This window comes from Lissotriton vulgaris, chromosome 1_1 (assembly GCF_964263255.1).
Source record: "Lissotriton vulgaris chromosome 1_1, aLisVul1.2, whole genome shotgun sequence".
NCBI classification, from domain to species: Eukaryota; Metazoa; Chordata; class Amphibia; order Caudata; family Salamandridae; genus Lissotriton; species Lissotriton vulgaris.
Genome location: NC_141685.1, coordinates 1,531,372,655 through 1,531,397,546, shown reverse-complemented (window position 1 = coordinate 1,531,397,546; position 24,892 = coordinate 1,531,372,655).

Here is a 24,892-nt window from a genome sequence, read left to right as displayed (position 1 = left end):
TGAGCATGCAAAAAACCCTAGTGACTCAGATTAGTCAGCCCAATTTATATGCATATTCAAAACAGAGTAAGGTTTTCTTTAAAAGTTTTTTGAAAAAGTTTTTTTTAAAAAGTCTGCAAAACACCCTTGTGGAACAAGTCTCCCAGAGATCATCTATCTATGTTGGTGGAAAAAAAACCATATAAATTTATGTACAGTTAAAATTAGGGAACCTGAAAAAATAAAGTTCCAAGCGCGAGTAAATAGAGAAAAATTTGAAAAACACGTTATTGGATTTTTATGGGACTATTTATAACATTTTTTCTTTTTGAAAAACCTCTGGACCAAAAAAAACTTGTAGGATGCTGAGACATTATTGATTGCTTTGCAAACTAGTTATTTAACTGATTTTGGAAATAATTATACTGGTGTGCTCAGGTGTACTGTGTATTTATGTATGACCTGGGTTCATTTGAATCCAGGTACTTATTGACACTTTGGTGGGTAGGTGTCATATACCTTAAAAGCACCCTAGCCTCAGTTGCTTTTTGATGTAAATTGATGATTCTCACATAAGTGGCTTTACTTTGTGATGTGCGGCTCAAGATAAGCAAACCCATTTAATTCATGTGTATACTGTCAACTATAGTAGGTTGATGGAGAATTTAGAAGGCCTTTTCTTGTGACCAAAGCACATTGAAAATGTCTGTTCAGCAAGCACGTTCATGGTGGCCATCTTGAAATGCGTATTCATAAAGCTTAAGCTCTCGAATACTATTAATGTGATCTTCCCGTCAAGAGCTCTCACAGCCTGGCACGGTATAAGTAAGGTCATGTGAATGCATCTGGCAAGAGTGCAGCAGCTGTTGTGTGCTGTTCTGTTGCCCCCTGTCACCCACTCTTTGAGTCAGAGTAAGAGACTCTCCCACTCTGGATCAGGAGGGTGTGACAGATTTGCAACTGACACAATCGCGTCACTGACACAATCACACCAGTTGCAAGACTGGCACCCTAAAGTTGACTTCAAGCTTTCCCAGCAAACACATAGGGGGCTGAAAACAACCTCGTTCTCTGTGCTTGCTGAGAACTGTACCTAAAGGAAGGTATTGCTGCAAAGCTGAGAAACTCATGCATGAATTGATACTTCTCCTGGCCTGCAAAGCACCAGGTTATCACAGTGGGATGTGATCACCAAATTATTCCACTAGATATCAGGGATTTATTTTTGGGGAAAGCCCCCCTCCCCTCAATCTTGGGCATGGGCCTTTGCTATCCTCACAAGCACAATTGATCTGTTTGCCCCTCCTCAAGTGGATGAGGGTGTTTAACCCCCAGTCCTACCATTCCTGGGGGGGGGGAAACCAAATGCCCACTAGCAACCAGGATATTTAAATTAAATAAAAAGAAGGGTTGGGTTCCTTGCCCCCTTGCCTTGGTCATGCTCGCACTCCAAAAGGGGGAGGTGCAATCTTTCTGCCCCCTCCTCCCCCCGGAAAGCAGACTCCCCCAATCTGTCCCCAAGGGGGTAGGAAATCCCCGAAGACCCAGGGATTTTACAATTATCTCAAAAGAAGGGGAAGGGTGGGATGGCCCACCTTGAAACAGGTCATACTCCCACACCCCTGAAGGAGCAATACAATCTCACTGTCTCTCAGGAAAGCAGATTTCAGGTTTACCCCAACTGGGGGTTTGCTCATAGTATGTCCCCTCGAGAGGAAGAAGGCCCACTCAACACTAGAGAGTTTACATGGAGCAAAAAAAGGGGTAAGGTGCCCCACTCTGGCATTGGGACGTAGCCCCACCCCAACACCGTCTTTCTATCTCCTGGGGTAGAGGGGACGTTTGCCTCAATTTACCCCCAACCCTAGGGGAAAAAAGCCTAGTAAACATCAGTAATTTCAAAATGTTTTCAAAACAAACAAAAGTATGGGGGCAGCCAACCCTGACACTGGATCATATCCCCAAAATAGTCTTTCTGGCCCTCCCCCCACCAGGAGGCAGATATAAGGTTTGCCCCTAATCCACACCCAGGAAGGTAGAAAGCTCACTAGACACCAAGGACATTACTGTGGGCCAATACAAAGGGGCGGGGTGCCCCACCTGGGCATTGGGCCATAAACCCACCCCAACAGGGGCAGCACAGTATTTCTGCCACCATGGGTGGCAGAGAGTAAATTTGCCAAAATTTGCCTGACACAGCAGGGGAGCAGAAAACCCATTGCGTGACAGGACTATTTTTTATGATAAAATGGGGTGAGGTCTGACCCATCCTAACATTTGGCCCCACCTTCACCCATAACGCCTCAGGAGACTTTCTGCTCCCCTGGGGACTAAAACATCCCCATCCCTGTGGCAAGCGAGAGGAAATGTTGCATCTTCTGGGCATAGTTTTACATATAAGTCAGCACAATATGGTAAAATCCCAATTTTGCCCAACTTGGCATGCTGAATGGCTGAACTATTCGGGCTCTGGGTCAGCTGCCACCAGTGCTAGAATTGAAAAAAATACTTTGGAAACCCATAAATTGCAGGTCAATATGTGGCAGAGGAAGGTGGTGGAGTCATGAGGTGTGGAGCTTGAAAAGCAGAGTCTGACAGAATCTAACAGTTGACTTATACATGTTTTTTTATCTGCTTTAAAGAAATTGGCAGCAGATGTTTTAGTAAATCTGTCCTAGATTACTTAATTGGTTGGTCACAAAGATGCTGAATTTTAAAATATTTTATAGAGTTAGGACATCTATTGCAGAGATCTTTGTGTGCCCAGCAATTCTGATGAGGTTAGGTTAGCTCCGGTGGTTAACACACTTCTGGGAGAGTTATTTGTTTGGTTCAGTCATAGTTTTGACTCATAAAGTAGCATGGGGTTAATGTCCCTGTACGTTTTATAACATGCAAACCAAATATTGCTATTTTATTTAGAGAAGTAGGTGGGTTACTGCTTTGGACACTGAAATTATTGTGTTACTTCCAATTCTTATATTTCAAATCTTCCCATAATGCACAGTGATCTACTTATTAGCTTCAAGGAGCTGCATGGGTTTGGATCCTTGTTGTTTTTACTCCATCTATTGACGTTTTAAGATTGCAAAGAAGGTTTCCTTTGGGAAGTAATAAAGTGCTCTTATTAAACACAACCACAATCACTGTGTTACGTTTTATATCCTGATTTTAGGGCATATTATCAAGGGGGTTTATCTCCGCTTTTTTGGCTTTAAAAGCCAAGAAGGCGGAGATAAAATGATCTCCCTATTACCTAGCTGTCGCTAACACCAGTTAGCGACAGCTAGTAGGAGATAATGACCATCTTGGGCCCCACTTTGCATGTCAGTGATATTTATCACTAATGACATGCAAAGTGGGTGTGCCAAGATGCTAGCGACTGGAAACAGTCGCTAACATCGCTATCTCCTATTACCAACTTATGGAGATATTCGCGCTAAGCGCGAATATCTCCAAAAGCTAACACCTGCCCTGAGCAGTTCTTAGCCATGTTATCCAATGGGAGGTGGATAACGTGACTAAGAGCATTAGCTCGGTAATGCATGAATATCGCTGACTTCTCAGCCATATTCATGCATTGCGGCCGATTTTTATCGCATTTGCGATAAACCTTGGTAATACCAAGGTTTATCTGCGATAAAAATCGCCGCAGCTCAGCGGTAAATTTCTGTCTCTAACCAAGCAATAGCGATAATTATCGCTATTGCTTGGTAATATGCCCCTTTGTGTTTCTCCGACCATTCACTCTCAACATATAATGTCTACAGGTAAGGATGATATGTGATTCATACTTCTTATAACCCACATTCTCTTATGTAACATTTCCTGCACATTGATTCACACACCTGTATAATTTATTTTACCTCTGTGTGTGATGTGAAGTGCTGTGATACCCTACACTTGGATGAGTAGTCTTAGCAAAGAATTAATACAAAAATAGTAGGTCCCCTTTAGATCAATATTTGTGTAATTACTCATACAGGCTGAAAAATCTTACATTCTTACAATGCAATCACCTTTCTTACATAGGTTAAACAAAGTTAAAAACCTTCCTCCATTATTCTCCCTTAAGTACTCGTGAAATGGTAACAAGCTGTACGCCTTTGTTTCCTTCCATTTTATGGAGTATAGATGTTACGCTACAGATGGCTCTTGAGTATTCTGGCACTACAAATTCTCGCTGGCAAATAAGGATTTCCCTGGATTTAATACATATAAATCCCTTAAGTATTATTGAAAAGAATGTGAGCCTTTTATATAGTGTAGAGGGTGATGTTGTTCCCATTACTTCTTATTATGAGTGCAGATAATGAATAGGCCTATATAATGTCTAGGAAATACATCCTGGAGAGTTTCCTCTGCGGGTCACTCCCTTGGGTTGGAAGGCTTTTTGTTGAATTTTAAAGGTACAGTTATAGATAAGGACAAAAAGTGAAATATGAAATATCAGTCACAGGTCATCATATTTTAAAGCACTGATAAGCATGTGACTTTGTATGTTTTTTAATTTTAGTTATTATAATTTGTGGGTGTTATTAATGACCCTGGGGTTTGTAATCCTGTGTGAAGGGTATGGCACAAGGTGTAGACCAATAGTCTGACTAGGACATAACCTTTTATAATTTTATATCGCTAGGCTGTATTACCCTTAGATTTATAAATTAATCACCATGTCATTTGATTTAAATTGCATTTTTGAGTTAGGTTCAGAGGTTATCTTTTGCGGTTGTATGTTCTAGGCTGTTCTATGCTGTTCTCTGTTCAAAATACTTTTGCTGTTAATTGTTATTTGTTGCTGAAAAAATATTTCAGATATCCATAATAAATTGGCAATAATTTGTTAAATTTTTGTTAAATGTTTGATATTGTTAATTATTTGTTTTGCAATGTTTATCTATGTTTATTTCTGGACATATTTGATACATTGATTTTAGATTTTACTCTTGTTTGAATGTTATAAAGAAATTGATAATTATATGTTTATGTCCTGGAGAAGAGGCCCAAATCATATGTGAATCCACCGAAACGTGTTGATGAATATTGAGGACTCATTTCTTGTATTTGACATTTGGCATTTATAAACAGAAGGATTTCAATACCACAAGATCTGTTATAAGAAAGAGTCATATACACATATATGTGCGGTTTTATGCATTTTATTAAATCTTCCCTGTTTTAATGTTTTGTTTTTTATTGTGGTCTGAGTATTTGTCTCTTAATTGTTTGGAATTTAATACATAAATGATATGAATGTTTAGCATTGTATTTTTTCTTTGGGTTTTTTGTTGTTGCACGGTTTACAAGCGGTTTATGAACTTAGGGGCAGATTTATGTTGGACTTGCGCCACGTTTACGCCACCGTTGCGTGACGCAACGGCGCGGAAACGTGGCGCATCCCTGCGACCTATTTACAACGTGACGCATCTAGACAGATGCGTCATGTTGTAAAGCCCTGCGCCACATGGAACCTGCGTCAGGTTTCATGTGGGCGTTCTGTCGCAGGGTGGGCGTTCCCTCGTAGGAAAGCCCCGTAAAACTGACGCAGTGAAATCTACAAGATTTCACTGAGTTAGTTTTAGGACGCTGCTGTGTCAAATCCTTATGCCTGCTTGAAGCAGGCGTAAGGAGTGACGCACCACGTTATGTATGGGTGTCCTCTGTACATTGCAGGAGTTGCGTCGCACTTGCGATACTACTCCAGCAATGCGCCGCCCGTACACCACAATATGCGTCCCGCATCTGCCCTTCCTTGCACCATGGTGCGCAGCATTGTAAATGCGGCGCATCTGTGGTGCCGCAAGGAGGGAATTGCGTGACGCATCAGTTCTGGCGCATCCCTGCTGATTTGCAGAGATGCGCCAGAACTCATAAATCTGCCCCTAAGTATTGGGCTTGCCTAGGGGAAGTTATGTTATGTCAAAAAGGTTTCTAAAGTGCCCGGCTGCCACAGAATGGTCCTCCTGCCTCTAGTCACAGAAGAGACAAAGCAGTAGCAGGGCAGTGAGATCATCATTGTAGCTGGAGAACAGCCAAGTCATCAACTGTTTCCTGAACTGTAAGTGGTTTTGAATTTCCTAAGGTTTAGTGGCATAAAGGGGCAAAGACACAAAATGAGCAGCCTCCCATTCTGGCTATAATGTAACGGAGATGTGAGCCAGGTTTAGATCAGCAGGGGAAAGTGCTCTGCAGGCCCTGTAGAATTGCATCAAGGTAGTTAGGTTGGGTGCTCCTTGCTTAAATAGGAATTTGTGGGAGATGCATACGGCCTTGAACTGCATTTTTCTATAGGAAGCCAGTGGAGCTTGCCCAAAAGTCAGGGATCAGAGCTGAATTTAGGTAGGGGGGACTTTTGAGACGATGATCGGGGTGTAATCAATTTTACCCGTCTTGCTGGTATACAGACTCCCCTGCTCCCCGTGTTCAAAATTTCGAACACGGGGAGCAGGAAGATGCCAGACGATATCTGAACGCCAAGATACGAAGAAGTGGGCCATCACTCCAAGACGGGTAAAATTGATTACACCCCGATCATCGTCTCAAAATTAAAGGACACCGTCAAAATAATAAGCTGGACCAAGTGATGTGCCTTAAGTTTATTGGCATTGGGTGCACCAGAATCTACTAGATGTTCTGCGCAGATTGAAAGACGCAGCTATAATAAACACAACACCGTAGATACGAGTTTTCCCCTTTTTAAAATTTGTGAGCTATATTGTATTTGGCTCCACAACTATAACGAATATGATATACATTGGCCTCAACATTGATGAGAAGGACCAATAGTTGACTAACTTAAAAAGAAGACTATACTTGTTTTTAATTCGTCCGTCCTGAGGAAGGTGTTACAACACTACAAAAGCACCGAAACGCGTTAACAAAGGACTTCTTTTTACATTTATGTATCACGTTTAAGAAATTGATTTTATGTATGATGTTTATTTTTTGATTTGTGATTCAAGTTACATTTCGATTAATACTAGGAACAGTGACTCTGAGGTAGTAACCGTAAATTGGAATTGTTAGTTAGATTATGATATTATGTACCAGAGCACATGACCTTGATCACAATATATAAATGAATGCTTAATCAGTTTATGTTTTTAACTAAAGAGTAATATGTTTTTAAAGGTAAATAAAATCTGAGAGACAAAAAGTAAATCTAGTGTTGTGTAGTAATAATTATCTGTGTCGCAATTTGAATTTAAAGTAAATCATGATTTATGTGTAGGCCTTTCGGTCACCAAATAGAAGCATAACAACACAGAAATGAATTATTTTTGTTTATACTGTTGATACCCGGTCCTTTCTGGTTTCTGGGAGACTCTCTTATTTTTTAAGCTTCTTCCGTCAGAGCCCTTCACCTCTTTCAATTCTGAGTTCCCTTCTATTACCACAGATTGACTAAGCTGGTGTAGTATTACTGCCACCATGGGGGGGGGGGGGCAAAGGGGATTTTTTCTTTATTATTCCCTGGTTGGGAGTTTTTTTTTGTATGTTTTTTCATGCGCTTCAAATGGCACCTTCCGGTTGGAAGGCATTGAGATATTACAATCGCAAAAGGATGATGGGACACCCACTAAAATAGTTTGACTTCACACGAGGACTATAAAGGTCTACCCCCAAGGCCCACAACAATAAGAAACTGACCATTGTTTGAACACTGGAGGATTGAATATGTGCGAAACCTAACCATTTCCTTAACGTATTCTGCCATATCCTCAGCCACCAATTCAATCCCGGACAATAAAATCATATTCTTCCCGGCATGATTGGATTGTTTTAAATATATTCACTCACACCTCACCTATAATCACTGATCACTACTGTTTTAACCTAGGGTGTTCTCCTCCTGGTGGAGGGTGCATACCAACTGACCCCGTGATTCTGCACAGACGTGTAAACGAAGGCGGAGAACCAAGATATACCGCCCATACCATCATGACTACACGTGTATGAGGGTCTTTTACCAAGGGTCATTCTAGTAAGAGCTGTACCCAGGTTACACAGGACAAGTGATCCCCCCTCCCCCCCTTCTTGATTAGCAGTAGTATTACTGCCACCATGGGGGGGGGCAAAGGGGATTTTTTCTTTATTATTCCCTGGTTGGGAGTTGTTTTTTGTATGTTTTTTCATGCGCTTCAAATGGCACCTTCCGGTTGGAAGGCATTGAGATATTACAATCGCAAAAGGATGATGGGACACCCACTAAAATAGTTTGACTTCACACGAGGACTATAAAGGTCTACCCCCAAGGCCCACAACAATAAGAAACTGTACCCTCCATTTAAGTAGTCCCATTAGACCGGGGCTGGATCTCTGTTCAACATTGTGTAACTATGTACCATTTCCGTCCTGTTGACAAGTGTAATACCTTCTGCGCTGTGTGAAATGATGGTAATACTCTACGATGTACTTTAAAATATTTTCAATAAACATATATTTGAAAAAAAATAATAATAATAATAATCATTAATTTATTATAATTAAATTACTTCTCAGCCTATTCCCCTATAAACCCACAACCTGCTACAGAACTAAAAAACACAAAATGTTATTAAAATAAAATTGATAACTACTCAAAATTTACCACATATGTTAAAAAACATAAACAATACTTATTCAGAAAACATACATCACTTACATTTAAAATATAAACTAAAATAAATAGCACTAATTAAAAAATCGATAATTTTAACAACTCTATTTTTGCAAACGATATTAATCACTTCTATATTTTCTAAAACAATATTTATTACCTTAAATTCAATATTTTTCCCCACGATATTCTTGCTGTCGATATTTCTGTGTCACGATATTTCCAATTCGATATTCGTGTAAGTCGACATTTCCAACTTGATATTCTGTCTGTATACCAGCTGCAAGATAGCCAGGTCATTAGTGAAGTCCTGGATTTCTTTGTCATTGATTAGATCGATATGCAAATTCAAGTCTCCAATTATGTTGAAGTTGGAAGTGCACTTTTCTTTGTCCAAATGGGCCACAACCAGGATGATGCCCGAACAAAAGGAGAGCAGATGATCTAGTAACCATCATACTTAACATCAAACCACTGGAGATCAAGAACTTGTGCAAGGTGGACTGGAGATTAATAACCAACATGACCCTGGCAGCAAAACTGTTAATTGCGTTCAAATGAAAGTCCCCGAATATTCTTGCTATGCAAGAATGGATGGAGACCTTATGGCTGTTAATAGCAATGGAAAATCTTACTTCGGTCTTAAAAAAATGGACAATAAATATGATGAAATGTGATAACCCTTGGTGGACTATTTGATAAGAACTATGCATATGGAGTTGATTGCTCAAACTCACTACCCTTGCAATGGGTACAGATCCTGGAGCCTAATCACCTCTGAAGTGAAACTCATTATCTCCACAGGGGCACCCTGGCTTTGAATGTAGAAAAAGGGCTTAACATGGGACTTGACCACAAGGCGGTTGGCAGGAGGGAATGGGGGAGGGATGGAAGGATTAGGGACAAGGGGGGAGGTCCACTTACACTGTATTATTTATTATGCTATTGCAGACTATCGGACCCCGTTTGGGGGGTTTGATTTTTTTAAACCCAATAAAAGTTTTGCTGGGAAAAATGGAGGACTGGTCAGCCACGGCCCGTGGAGGGAGATGCGGTGGGGCAGAGAGGTGGGGCGGGGGTGCTAAAAAACAGGCATATGGATAATTGGAGGTAAGTAAACAAATTAATTAATAAAACTAATTTCGTAGCACGCGCTGCATAGCATTTTGCGATGCAGGCACGCTATGAAATTAATTTTGTTCATTAAATTGTTTACTTACCTCCAATTATCCATATTCCAGTTTTTAGCACCCCCCTACCTGCCCCTCAACCCGCCCGCCCCACTGCTCCACCACAACTCCCTCCACGGGCAACGGCTGGGACTGGTAGCCCTTTATATTAGGGCTTTGTTTTGGGCTAGTCTGGAATTTAAAATCATAAAGCCTCCTTGCCATATACACATTGCTGCTCCGAACAAAATGCAGACAACGTGCAGTTGCTGCTGTATTGAGTACCAGTGTCTGAATATGATGACTAACAGGACAAATTCAGCATGTTTAACTGAGCCAGCTGGATCCCAGATTTGGCCCAGAAATACCTACCAGAGCTGGAATCCCCCTACTTTCCTGCAGCCACGGTCGGTAGTGGGTGTACCTGCAGGGCGCTGAAGTGGGGAGGGGGAGGGGCGGGGTGGTGGATTGTAATCTATGGATTACGGAGATTTACAGGTAAGTAAACATATAAATAAATAAAACGAATTTTGTTGCGCGCACTGCATCCCATTTATTTATCCATAATGCCTTGAAAATCTCTAACTTTGGCTAAAAAGACACATTTTTTTCACATGTTTGTCAGAAAAAGTTATGAAAACTGCAGGGGGCCACAAAATTCCTTCCACTGAACAGTGGCGGCTCCTCGAGGGAGTGCTGCGGAGCGGTGTGGCTGGGGAGGGGCAGGGTGGAGGGTAGTAAACTCCAGCATACTACCGAATGGAGTTAAGTACATAAATAAATAAGACAAATTACATTGCGCAGGCTGCGTCGCCTTTGGCGATGCGGCAGGCGCAATGTAATTTGTTTTATTTATTTATTTATTTACTTAACTTCATTCGGCCGTATACAAGAGTTTACTACCCCCACCCTGCCCCTCCCACGCCCAACCTCACCGCTCTGCAGCACTCCCTCGAGGAGCAGCCACTGCCACTGAAGGCTCCCACAAGTCCCCTGATAAAAACAGTACCCCATTTTTGGGGTAGGTCAATGTGCAAGAGCAAAATGCCCTCTGAATTACATGATAGGATGAACAACCCCTAATTCAGTGCGTACAAACAACCTCTGTTCCGAAATTCAGTATCTTGTGAACATTTAAGAAATACGTTTCCTTCATACCCGTTTTTTATTCATACTTCCCTGGAGAGTGGAGAAGTGTGGCTCAATAGTGGAGAAGTGTGGCTCAATGGTTAGAGCGGCAGACCCTGATGCAGAGGTCTAGCCCGGGACCAGGGTTCAATTCCCCGCCACGGGGGTCTTGGGCTCAAAATTCCACTGACCTGATAATTCTCGCCTCAGTGCCTATTCCAATCATGGAGTCCCACTCTGCAACTCTGGGCAATAGCTTGCTTAATCTCCACAACGGCCCACACAACGCTAAGGATGCCTGGCCTCCACCTTGGGGGTGCCCAGGAGTGGACGCCTCACAGGGAAAGCCAGGATGGGTTCCACAGCGGTATTCGTACAAGCGCCTTGAGACCCTTGCGGGTGAGTAGTGCGCTATACAAGTATCAATTTCTTTTTACAATTTATAAATTGCTGCATAGTTGATATACACCGAAAAATCCTTTTAAACTCCAAACCAGCCATTTGTACTGGATATCCTGTAATTTTGGAGAACCTATATACCCACTGCAACAAGAAGGACCTATACCATGTAACAGTGTATTGCTTTTGTAATTCTGCCATTGTGGCAAAACATTATAGATAAATTTGCTGTCACAAATGGCAGTTTTTTCCTATTCAGTTTCATTTTTGTGTATTTCAACTAATAATTTCTTAGGGAAACCAAGGACCCCTCCCTGAATTCAGAATGTAGTCTACTTTTCAGAAATATACAGCTTTCCACGATCACCCATTGATTTCACACCTCAAAAATTTTAAGTAGGATAAAACTCCTACAAACAGGAAAAATTGAACAACTAAGAAAAACGCGAAAACTGCGGTAAAGAAAAAAAATGTGCACAGTGCTCCCTGTTCCTGAAAGCTGGTGTTCTCAGAATAGCAACCCTTTTGTTTTTGTCATTTTTTTAAACAAAAAAAAGGTTACGTGCACAGCACTTTTTTCCAAAATAGACAAATGTGGCTAAATTCTGGCTATTTTCTCCGTTTTCTTATGGAAACTCTATAAACCATGGGTGACTTTAAAATCTTCAGGCTATTGGAAAAAACAATTCAAACTTGTCATGGATACCTTTTGTGGAGAAAAGGCTATGACGGTTTAATCACAAACTACCCCAAACATCCGAAAAGCGACAAACACCAGAGGGCGAATGGCTCAACAGCTAAGTGGTTATGAATCAGCATTTTAAGATGGCCACCGTTGGGCACACGCTGGGGGATCGTCCGAGAAAGAAAGCTTTGGCAAAACCAATGGGTCTGCACTCTGCACACTATCACAGGCGAGAACTAGTGGTGTTAGTAATTATTGTTTTAAATTTATGTTGTCATGTCCTTTAGTTGATATACTCATCAAATACGACATATTTTTTTTATTCCAGTGAGAATTCCAGTGAGAAGGGACAGGAACTGGTGATGCGTTTGTCAAAACGGCGTTAAAATTGTATTACACGGGTGGGTGCAAGTTTCTTACCGAGGCTGGGGTTTTCCGCGCACAAATTCCACGAGGTTTTACTCCTTTGCTTTTTTTACCTCCATATTCCGATTTCTGCGAGTTGGACTTGGTAATAACACAGCAATACAGCACGTGTACTCGAGACTCGAGTTGTAAACCTCGGAATCCTTTGTTTTCCTGCAGAATCTCCGCCAGGGGATTTCTGCCGAAATTATTGGGGGGGTCGTGCAAGCCTTGTAATGTCACATCACGTACATACACGTGCCCGTCCCTCTGTCTGCGGTTCGGCATTATCGGACCACTTGTCATGGGGGAAATAGTTTTCACACTGTAGACATCCGCAACTAGAGCCAAATTTGGGGGCGGGGGCGGGGGGTTTAAGAAAAAATTTCGGGGTCGGGGGCTGAACCTTTAATCAGTAGGCAGAGTGGAGCTGCAGGGGCTCTTAGAAGGGTTGAAACAACTGCAAGGCCTAATTAACATTGAAATGGTCTTTAAAAGACCCGTGAAACGTTCGGGTGCGGCTCTGTGTGTGCCCGGGATCTGTCTCATCCCGGGCTGCCACACACGACTGGGGGGGGGGATGAGGGGGTCGCTGAAGCCCGGTAAGTCCAATGGGTGTTGCGCGCCTGGTAGACATCATTAAGAAAATATTAGAACGGGAAATTGACGAATGTAATCAAAGTTGGCAGAAAATTGTGATTAGCAGCAGTGGTATTTTTTCGTGCAAGGTTCCAGTGTCGGTTTCAGAACAGCACGATCTCGTCCTCCCGCCCTGAAGATAAGATTTCGTCCTTCGACTCGGAGTTGTGCTTGAAGTGGAAAGAGCAGCGGCGCACACCTCTGTGGTAAAACAAGACAGGTTCGCGGAGCCCTTAAAAAGGAAGCCACATTTAGCGTGCCCCGCGCACGTAACTGCCAGATCAGATGAGGGCGATTAGAGCGCTCCAAGTTCACGGCCTTAAGACCTCGTTTTGAATCCCGGCTTCTCCGCCTGACCAAAATGTGTGATGTTGAGCTATATACACGAGACGATTCCCTCGCTTTCAAACCCACCCGGGTACATAGAAGCGACTAAATGACCACGTCCGCTGGCAGAAAAACCAATGCATTCTTTAGTAAGCAAGCACAAAACAAAATACAGTACTTCCTGAAAATGTTCACAAAAAAGTGTCATCATCCGCTCATCCAGGACTGCACGAATCATACACATTTCCGTAATTGTTTTTTGTTGTTTTTAAAACAGGTATTTAAGTACTATATTAGGTACTACCCAGACCAACAATAAACTAACGATGCAAAGAACATCAGACTGTAAAATAAAATGTTTCCATAAAATATATAGGGGCAGATTTATGAAGGACTTGCGCCGCCGGTGCGTCACTATTTCCCATGTTAAAAATGACGCACCGGCGGCGCAAGGCCTTCATAAATCTGCCCCATATTTTATAATACGGGTACATGCATTCAATCCATGTGTTGACGCAATGATGCGGAAGATGAATTATTCGCCGTAGTTGTCCTTCATTTATTTCAATCTCAATTCTGCAGTGAGGATGTGGTTCGCAAATAGTTGTCCCATTTAAGACAAATGGGATGCATGAAGCAGATTGTGTTAGTGGACCGAAAATATGTCGCGTTGCTATTTCATTTTTGAATGCCTGATTATATTCCTGGGCACGTGGTTTGCTAATAATTACAATATTCCCCTACCTCCTCCTCCTGTCTTTTTGATACCCTTTTCCGAACAAATCGATTAATCGCTTCATGGGCATTCCCCACCTGGGACAGCAAAATGACACTGAAGCGCATTTGCTTCTCAAATATTTTTAGTTGTGTTGTTTTTGCAGCATTTTTGGTTCCTTTCTTCCTTTAGTTTTGCCTCTAGCTCGGTTTTTTTACAGTCTCAACTTTTTGAAAAAAATCTGGAACTTTTGTCTGCCATGCCTTCTTCTTCTGAGCCTGTTTACTTCAAACAATGGGATTTGGGATTTGTGCTTCAAAATATCCACGACATTTACCCCGTACATCCAGATTACTGTTTTTGAAAGATGGTAACTCGTCCCACGCCTTGCCTCGCCCTCGTGCTTAAGAAAGCACACTCTTTACCTACGCTACGTGCTACTTTTAACATGTTTTGTGCTTAGCTCTTACATGCCATGTTTGATGCTGTCGGCCAATCTCGGCATTTAGATCAAGGACCCATTGCGATATTGTCCTGTCGTTTTTTTGTGTTTATTTTATCAATTATACTAATTGATTTACATCTTTGCGGTTAATATGAACTTTTTGTAAATCTATCTCAATGACAATTAGTGGAAATGTAACTTTGGGAGGGGTGCGTTACCCCACGGCAAGCTGAGCAATTACGTGCATAGAAAGGCTAGAGAAGAACTTAAAATAAATATAGGCCCGCTTTAGTGTAAAAGGGCAGTACCTGAAGCGATGTAATAGTTGTAAAAAGTAGTCGAAAATGTAATTGTGAAAATAAAAGCAATGAAACTCCGTTCCCGTCTATTCACACTGACTTCCATCTCCCAGGCCTGTTTTCCCTTCTCATTTGCTCACATACATTAAGACTGGATTTTTTTTAATGGTGCTTATATATCGCCCTTTGCCCACGCGTAATTCCCACAATGAGGTGAGGTTTAAAACGTGGCAAAGTGGATTGCAATATATACTTTAGTCAGTTTTAATCCTATGGGAACAGAATGTACTGAGCTGTTGACCGAAGGCAAATTCAACTCAGTGGTGAATGCAGTGTAGGACGTCACCACCACAGGGGTGGCTGTACGCCTGACATCCTGAGATAGGATTAAAGACATATAGGAGGAAAACAAAATGTGACGTCGTCACTTCCCGACCATTTATTCAATGTGCCTGGGCATTTGTTTCCGACAGATGGACCCCAAATGGGAAAATACGCCATTACGTCATCACTGCACTAGTGCATGCTCTACGTGCTGGTGTTTCTCTGGGAAATGGAACCCACTATGGAAAATAGTCAATGTCCTCATCAACGCAAGACGAGTACCCAATGTTCCGGGTTATAGTTTAAATTGGTACGTTATAAACAATTTAAAACATAGTACATGCTTCTCAAACAAACATAAGACACGTACATTAAACGTGAGCTTTCATTTAAAAAAAATGCTTTAGACGGTGTGTCGGAGGCTTTTTGTTGTGTGTTTCCAGCGCTCGCCGTCTGTCTTTGCCAATGCTTTGTACTGCCTATGTGCATTACGCAGCCCACGCTGTCCCTGCAGCACAGAAGCAAATGGCGCAGAGATCTCGCGCCCTGCACATCAGTGACCGGAGGTCTGAGCAGTAAGGAAGATCTGTTGCAATTACCAACATTTTAGACAAAAAAACACCTCACTCTACGAAACATCCCAATCTGACATGTTTTGCCCAAGTCAATATTTGTGTGGCAAGTTTGGAAGTTGATATTACAAGATTTGGAGGCTAAGACCATAAAAATGGCACTTGCGTGAAACATTAGCAGCAAATCGGTTTACCGCGAAAGCCTCACTGGCAATCGAGGCTGCAAGGTTTTGCGCACCGATGGCCAGAGATAAGGTGTGGGTGTGCCCTGTGGGTGGACTGCAAGTGTGTGTGAAACCTGGACTTTGGGAGAAGGTGGAGCGATGGCACCTTCTCAAAAGATAAAAAAGAAACCATATGTGGAGAAAATTACACAGTCGTAATTATTGGGTAAAAGGGGAGCGCCGGACCACATTACTCACTTTATTGTGTGAAAAAGGCCGCCTTATTGAAGACAGGTGCACATCACACAATAAACTTTCAGCCATTACCTCACAAAACTAAACCTCACTAAACAACAAGTAACCTAGGGCCACTTACCCCCCACCCCTAAGATTCCCACCCCCTTTACATATTTATCTTGCAAATGTCTAACTACAACCCTGAACCAATAATTTAGCAAATTATTTATGCAATAAGTGCGCAGAGAAAAGTAGAAAAAAATAGGGATATCTTATTGTAAATATATCAATGTATGTTCATATAAAGATCACTTTAAAAAGTGTACAATTAGAACGAAAATTAATTCAATGAAAAACATGAAAGAGGTATATTGCCACTAGTCCTACAATTCATGAGTAAAAACATCCATTCCCAAATAATCAAAGAAGTGACATATCTCCTGGTATACAAAACAATCACTTAAAAACATTAAATATTAAGGAAGTGGATGATACAGTCGACGTTTCGGTCTTCCGTGGCGTAAATCCCTCAGACCATCTTCAGGACAATAGATATTGCATCTATTAAAGACCCTTTTTGAGAGAGCAAATTTTACTCAATTTTACTCCACAACTTCAATGTCAGAATTATCACTCTGATCCGATGATTGACATCAGTACAGAACAATGATGTCAACTGAAAGGCCGTTCGAGTTTGCCTCAAGACTCAATTATCTGGACAATCACTATTTCCTTGCAAACGGCTCGCTCACGGGCGTCAGTCCTACTATCCAGACTGAACGATCTAATTATTTCAATACAACTAAATAGAAATCATATCCCTTAAATAAAATCCCTTGTTGGCACATTTGATCTGACACTATTTGAATCGCCCAAGCCTCCAAGGGTATATTCGGTTCTGCCACGCTATTAGTTTAACTACAACCCGGGCATTGAATTGGTGGCCTTTAACTCCCTTACCTCTTAACCTAAATCTGTTAACATCTAACTATAAAAAAATCCTAAATCTTAACTTTTAAATTCTTGCACCATCCAGGTGTAACTTCATTGCCACCCCCAATTTCCCTCCTCCCATCCCCGGCCAAAGTCATCGAGAAAGCCGTCAACAACCAGCTCGCCGCCTTCCTTGAATCCAACAACTCCCTCGATCCATCCCAATCCGGGTTTCGAGCCAAACACAGCACCAAAACCGCCCTCATTGCAGCGACTGACGACATCCGAACACTACTGGACAACGATGAAACAGTGGCCCTCATTCTACTCGACCTCTCCGCCGCTTTCGACACAGTCTGCCGCAGCACCCTTATACAACGCCTCAGCAACATCGGCATACAAGGAAAAGCCTTGGACTGGATCACCTCATTCCTCGCTGGGAGAACTCAAAGAGTCCGACTTCCCCCATTAAACTCTGAGGCCACGGAAGTCATCTGTGGCATACCACAAGGATCTTCACTCAGTCCCACCCTCTTCAACGTTTACATGAGTCCACTCGCCTCCATCGCGCGCCATCACAACCTTAACATCATCTCTTACGCCGACGACACCCAGTTAATCCTTTCCCTCACCAAAGACCCTAACACCGCCAAAAACAATTTTCACGAAGGTATGAAAGAAGTAGCTGAATGGAGGAAACATAACCGCCTAAAACTCAACTCAGACAAAATGGAGGTGCTCATCCTAGGATCTTCCCCCTCTGCCTGGGACGACTCTTGGTGGCCTTCCGCTCTGGGCACAGCACCCACACCCACAGACCATGCACGCAACCTTGGCTTTATCCTAGACTCCTCTCTCTCGATGTCCAGACAAGTCAACGCAGTCTCATCCTCCTGCTTCAACGTACTTCGCATTCTCAAAAAGATCTTCCGTTGGATCCCCCTCGAGACAAGAAAAACGGTCACCCACGCACTGGTCACGAGTCAACTGGATTATGGTAACACACTATACGCCGGAATCACAGCAAAATTACAGAAAAAACTACAACGCATCCAAAACGCATCAGCGAGACTCATATTAGACATCCCTCGCCAAGATCACATCACCGGGCACCTAAAAGACCTCCACTGGCTTCCCGTCAACAAAAGAATTACATTCCGCCTTCTCACCCACGCACACAAGGCCCTTTACAATCTAGGACCCGAATGCCTCAACACTCGACTGTCCTTCTACAAAACCACCCGCCAACTAAGATCGTCCAATCAAGCCCTTGCCGCTGTCCCGCGCATCCGAAAATCCACCATGGGTGGCAGATCCTTCTCCTTCCTTGCTGCCAAGACCTGGAACTCACTCCCCATTCACCTCCGACTTACTCAAAACCACATCTCATTCAGAAAAGAACTTAAAACCTGGCTATTCGACAAATAATGAACCCCTTCCCCAAGCGCCTTGAGACCCTCTGGGTGAGCAGTGCGCTATACAAATGCCCGAACTTGAACTTGAACTTAATTTACCTATGTTCACAACAATACTCTTAATCTAGAACCATGACAATTTATCTGTCAACCATCTCTCAGAAAAGGCCTGCTGACTTTTGTCACCCCCTCAGGACCTGCTGTCTCATCTGTGAATATTCAACGTCCTAGCCAGAACTTCCTTCAACTGCCCAAGTACAGCTCCATCCTGTTGTGAGAAAAATGAAACCTGTCCCGACTAAAAAAATTCTGCTGCATCATATTTCAAATCAGAGTGTTCCACCTGACAGAAACCTTCCTTCTCCTTGCAAAAAAAACATGTCCCTGTTAATTTTCATCTGCCCTTATAAATGGCTGAGGGTTTTATCGCACCTCATCCACTTGTATCTTGGAACGAATTCCATCCACAAAAAGAAGCATCCTAAGTATTGCCGCTTGATTTCCATTATATCCTTCTTCATCTCCTTTAACAATGCCAGGCCCTTGCATACCACCACGTCTTTTTCGTCCTAAGTGAATCTGTAAAATGTCAGTATATCTATACCTTCTCATTAGATTATGTAAACATCGCAAGAGCTCTTGACATCTTATTCCCCCTTTTCCATGCCAGGTAACAATAAACAAACATTTGTCAAACCCGAGGGTAGCACCTTGACATTTTTGAAGTTTGTGCCTTTCTGACCACATATTAAAGGAATGTCCTATGATTCAAATGGACAACTCGACTGCCTCCCGGCCAGCAACCACATCTGAAAAAACAACATATGTGAGACACAACAGAATATCTCTGACCATCAACAATTTCCCCTCCCAACCGTACGAACCATCATAAAAACTCAGAAAACCACCTACCTAGCAGCATGACCCTATCCCTGCCCTAACCCCGTTTCGCTTCCTCTGTGGCCACACCAATCAAAAATGAATGCATTCCATATTCATCCGGGGCTTTTCTCATGCTCACCAATACTTTATGCAGAATGCAAAGCAGCTGGGAAGAAGTCACCAACACCCCTTTAGCATGTTGAACAATTGCTCCCTGGGCATCCCTGCTGATCAGCTTCGATTTTTTGCCCCAACTCACTGGGCACAGACGTGCACAGGGAATTCCTGCAATATCACTGTCTTCCCCATGGCTCTTTGATCTGCCTTGGATTGACGCAGGTCCAGTTCTACACTGCCACCCAGATCCACAACATCCGCCTAGTCCAACACACTATCCCCCTTTTTCCTCAGCAGTTCCGACACGGAAAACCCAGAAAAACATCCAAGACATTGAGGTTGAAAACAAAATTGTCTCCTCCACCCCATTGCAAATTATTGAAAGTTCCCCAATTCTTTGCTGAAAAGGGGTCTTTGTCAACGGCTTACTCACCTGGGGTCGACAACCCTTTTCCTATTTTATCAATTATACTAATTGATTTACATCTTTGCGGTTAATATGAACTTTTTGTAAATCTATCTCAATGACAATTAGTGGAAATGTAACTTTGGGAGGGGTGCGTTACCCCACGGCAAGCTGAGCAATTACGTGCATAGAAAGGCTAGAGAAGAACTTAAAATAAATATAGGCCTGCTTTAGTGTAAAAGGGCAGTACCTGAAGCGATGTAATAGTTGTAAAAAGTAGTCGAAAATGTAATTGTGAAAATAAAAGCAATGAAACTCCGTTCCCGTCTATTCACACTGACTTCCATCTCCCAGGCCTGTTTTCCCTTCTCATTTGCTCACATACATTAGGACTGGATTTTTTTTAATGGTGCTTATATATCGCCCTTTGCCCACGCGTAATTCCCACAATGAGGTGAGGTTTAAAACGTGGCAAAGTGGATTGCAATATATACTTTAGTCAGTTTTAATCCTATGGGAACAGAATGTACTGAGCTGTTGACCGAAGGCAAATTCAACTCAGTGGTGAATGCAGTGTAGGACGTCACCACCACAGGGGTGGCTGTACGCCTGACATCCTGAGATAGGATTAAAGACATATAGGAGGAAAACAAAATGTGACGTCGTCACTTCCCGACCATTTATTCAATGTGCCTGGGCATTTGTTTCCGACAGATGGACCCCAAATGGGAAAATACGCCATTACGTCATCACTGCACTAGTGCATGCTCTACGTGCTGGTGTTTCTCTGGGAAATGGAACCCACTATGGAAAATAGTCAATGTCCTCATCAACGCAAGACGAGTACCCAATTTTCCGGGTTATAGTTTAAATTGGTACGTTATAAACAATTTAAAACATAGTACATGCTTCTCAAACATACATAAGACACGTACATTAAACGTGAGCTTTCATTTAAAAAAAATGCTTTAGACGGTGTGTCGGAGGCTTTTTGTTGTGTGTTTCCAGCGCTCGCCGTCTGTCTTTGCCAATGCTTTGTACTGCCTATGTGCATTACGCAGCCCACGCTGTCCCTGCAGCACAGAAGCAAATGGCGCAGAGATCTCGCGCCCTGCACATCAGTGACCGGAGGTCTGAGCAGTAAGGAAGATCTGTTGCAATTACCAACATTTTAGACAAAAAAACACCTCACTCTACGAAACATCCCAATCTGACATGTTTTGCCCAAGTCAATATTTGTGTGGCAAGTTTGGAAGTTGATATTACAAGATTTGGAGGCTAAGACCATAAAAATGGCACTTGCGTGAAACATTAGCAGCAAATCGGTTTACCGCGAAAGCCTCACTGGCAATCGAGGCTGCAAGGTTTTGCGCACCGATGGCCAGAGATAAGGTGTGGGTGTGCCCTGTGGGTGGACTGCAAGTGTGTGTGAAACCTGGACTTTGGGAGAAGGTGGAGCGATGGCACCTTCTCAAAAGATAAAAAAGAAACCATATGTGGAGAAAATTACACAGTCGTAATTATTGGGTAAAAGGGGAGCGCCGGACCACATTACTCACTTTATTGTGTGAAAAAGGCCGCCTTATTGAAGACAGGTGCACATCACACAATAAACTTTCAGCCATTACCTCACAAAACTAAACCTCACTAAACAACAAGTAACCTAGGGCCACTTACCCCCCACCCCTAAGATTCCCACCCCCTTTACATATTTATCTTGCAAATGTCTAACTACAACCCTGAACCAATAATTTAGCAAATTATTTATGCAATAAGTGCGCAGAGAAAAGTAGAAAAAAATAGGGATATCTTATTGTAAATATATCAATGTATGTTCATATAAAGATCACTTTAAAAAGTGTACAATTAGAACGAAAATTAATTCAATGAAAAACATGAAAGAGGTATATTGCCACTAGTCCTACAATTCATGAGTAAAAACATCCATTCCCAAATAATCAAAGAAGTGACATATCTCCTGGTATACAAAACAATCACTTAAAAACATTAAATATTAAGGAAGTGGATGATACAGTCGACGTTTCGGTCTTCCGTGGCGTAAATCCCTCAGACCATCTTCAGGACAATAGATATTGCATCTATTAAAGACCCTTTTTGAGAGAGCAAATTTTACTCAATTTTACTCCACAACTTCAATGTCAGAATTATCACTCTGATCCGATGATTGACATCAGTACAGAACAATGATGTCAATTGAAAGGCCGTTCGAGTTTGCCTCAAGACTCAATTATCTGGACAATCACTATTTCCTTGCAAACGGCTCGCTCACGGGCGTCAGTCCTACTATCCAGACTGAACGATCTAATTATTTCAATACAACTAAATAGAAATCATATCCCTTAAATAAAATCCCTTGTTGGCACATTTGATCTGACACTATTTGAATCGCCCAAGCCTCCAAGGGTATATTCGGTTCTGCCACGCTATTAGTTTAACTACAACCCGGGCATTGAATTGGTGGCCTTTAACTCCCTTACCTCTTAACCTAAATCTGTTAACATCTAACTATAAAAAAATCCTAAATCTTAACTTTTAAATTCTTGCACCATCCAGGTGTAACTTCATTGCCACCCCCAATTTCCCTCCTCCCATCCCCGGCCAAAGTCATCGAGAAAGCCGTCAACAACCAGCTCGCCGCCTTCCTTGAATCCAACAACTCCCTCGATCCATCCCAATCCGGGTTTCGAGCCAAACACAGCACCAAAACCGCCCTCATTGCAGCGACTGACGACATCCGAACACTACTGGACAACGATGAAACAGTGGCCCTCATTCTACTCGACCTCTCCGCCGCTTTCGACACAGTCTGCCGCAGCACCCTTATACAACGCCTCAGCAACATCGGCATACAAGGAAAAGCCTTGGACTGGATCACCTCATTCCTCGCTGGGAGAACTCAAAGAGTCCGACTTCCCCCATTAAACTCTGAGGCCACGGAAGTCATCTGTGGCATACCACAAGGATCTTCACTCAGTCCCACCCTCTTCAACGTTTACATGAGTCCACTCGCCTCCATCGCGCGCCATCACAACCTTAACATCATCTCTTACGCCGACGACACCCAGTTAATCCTTTCCCTCACCAAAGACCCTAACACCGCCAAAAACAATTTTCACGAAGGTATGAAAGAAGTAGCCGAATGGAGGAAACATAACCGCCTAAAACTCAACTCAGACAAAATGGAGGTGCTCATCCTAGGATCTTCCCCCTCTGCCTGGGACGACTCTTGGTGGCCTTCCGCTCTGGGCACAGCACCCACACCCACAGACCATGCACGCAACCTTGGCTTTATCCTAGACTCCTCTCTCTCGATGTCCAGACAAGTCAACGCAGTCTCATCCTCCTGCTTCAACGTACTTCGCATTCTCAAAAAGATCTTCCGTTGGATCCCCCTCGAGACAAGAAAAACGGTCACCCACGCACTGGTCACGAGTCAACTGGATTATTGTAACACACTATACGCCGGAATCACAGCAAAATTACAGAAAAAACTACAACGCATCCAAAACGCATCAGCGAGACTCATATTAGACATCCCTCGCCAAGATCACATCACCGGGCACCTAAAAGACCTCCACTGGCTTCCCGTCAACAAAAGAATTACATTCCGCCTTCTCACCCACGCACACAAGGCCCTCTACAATCTAGGACCCGAATGCCTCAACACTCGACTGTCCTTCTACAAAACCACCCGCCAACTAAGATCGTCCAATCAAGCCCTTGCCGCTGTCCCGCGCATCCGAAAATCCACCATGGGTGGCAGATCCTTCTCCTTCCTTGCTGCCAAGACCTGGAACTCACTCCCCATTCACCTCCGACTTACTCAAAACCACATCTCATTCAGAAAAGAACTTAAAACCTGGCTATTCGACAAATAATGAACCCCTTCCCCAAGCGCCTTGAGACCCTCTGGGTGAGCAGTGCGCTATACAAATGCCCGAACTTGAACTTGAACTTAATTTACCTATGTTCACAACAATACTCTTAATCTAGAACCATGACAATTTATCTGTCAACCATCTCTCAGAAAAGGCCTGCTGACTTTTGTCACCCCCTCAGGACCTGCTGTCTCATCTGTGAATATTCAACGTCCTAGCCAGATCTTCCTTCAACTGCCACAAGTACAGCTCCATCCTGTTGTGAGAAAAATGAAACCTGTCCCGACTAAAAAAATTCTGCTGCATCATATTTCAAATCAGAGTGTTCCACCTGACAGAAACCTTCCTTCTCCTTGCAAAAAAAACATGTCCCTGTTAATTTTCATCTGCCCTTATAAATGGCTGAGGGTTTTATCGCACCTCATCCACTTGTATCTTGGAACGAATTCCATCCACAAAAAGAAGCATCCTAAGTATTGCCGCTTGATTTCCATTATATCCTTCTTCATCTCCTTTAACAATGCCAGGCCCTTGCATACCACCATGTCTTTTTCGTCCTAAGTGAATCTGTAAAATGTCAGTATATCTATACCTTCTCATTAGATTATGTAAACATCGCAAGAGCTCTTGACATCTTATTCCCCCTTTTCCATGCCAGGTAACAATAAACAAACATTTGTCAAACCCGAGGGTAGCACCTTGACATTTTTGAAGTTTGTGCCTTTCTGACCACATATTAAAGGAATGTCCTATGATTCAAATGGACAACTCGACTGCCTCCCGGCCAGCAACCACATCTGAAAAAACAACATATGTGAGACACAACAGAATATCTCTGACCATCAACAATTTCCCCTCCCAACCGTACGAACCATCATAAAAACTCAGAAAACCACCTACCTAGCAGCATGACCCTATCCCTGCCCTAACCCCGTTTCGCTTCCTCTGTGGCCACACCAATCAAAAATGAATGCATTCCATATTCATCCGGGGCTTTTCTCATGCTCACCAATACTTTATGCAGAATGCAAAGCAGCTGGGAAGAAGTCACCAACACCCCTTTAGCATGTTGAACAATTGCTCCCTGGGCATCCCTGCTGATCAGCTTCGATTTTTTGCCCCAACTCACTGGGCACAGACGTGCACAGGGAATT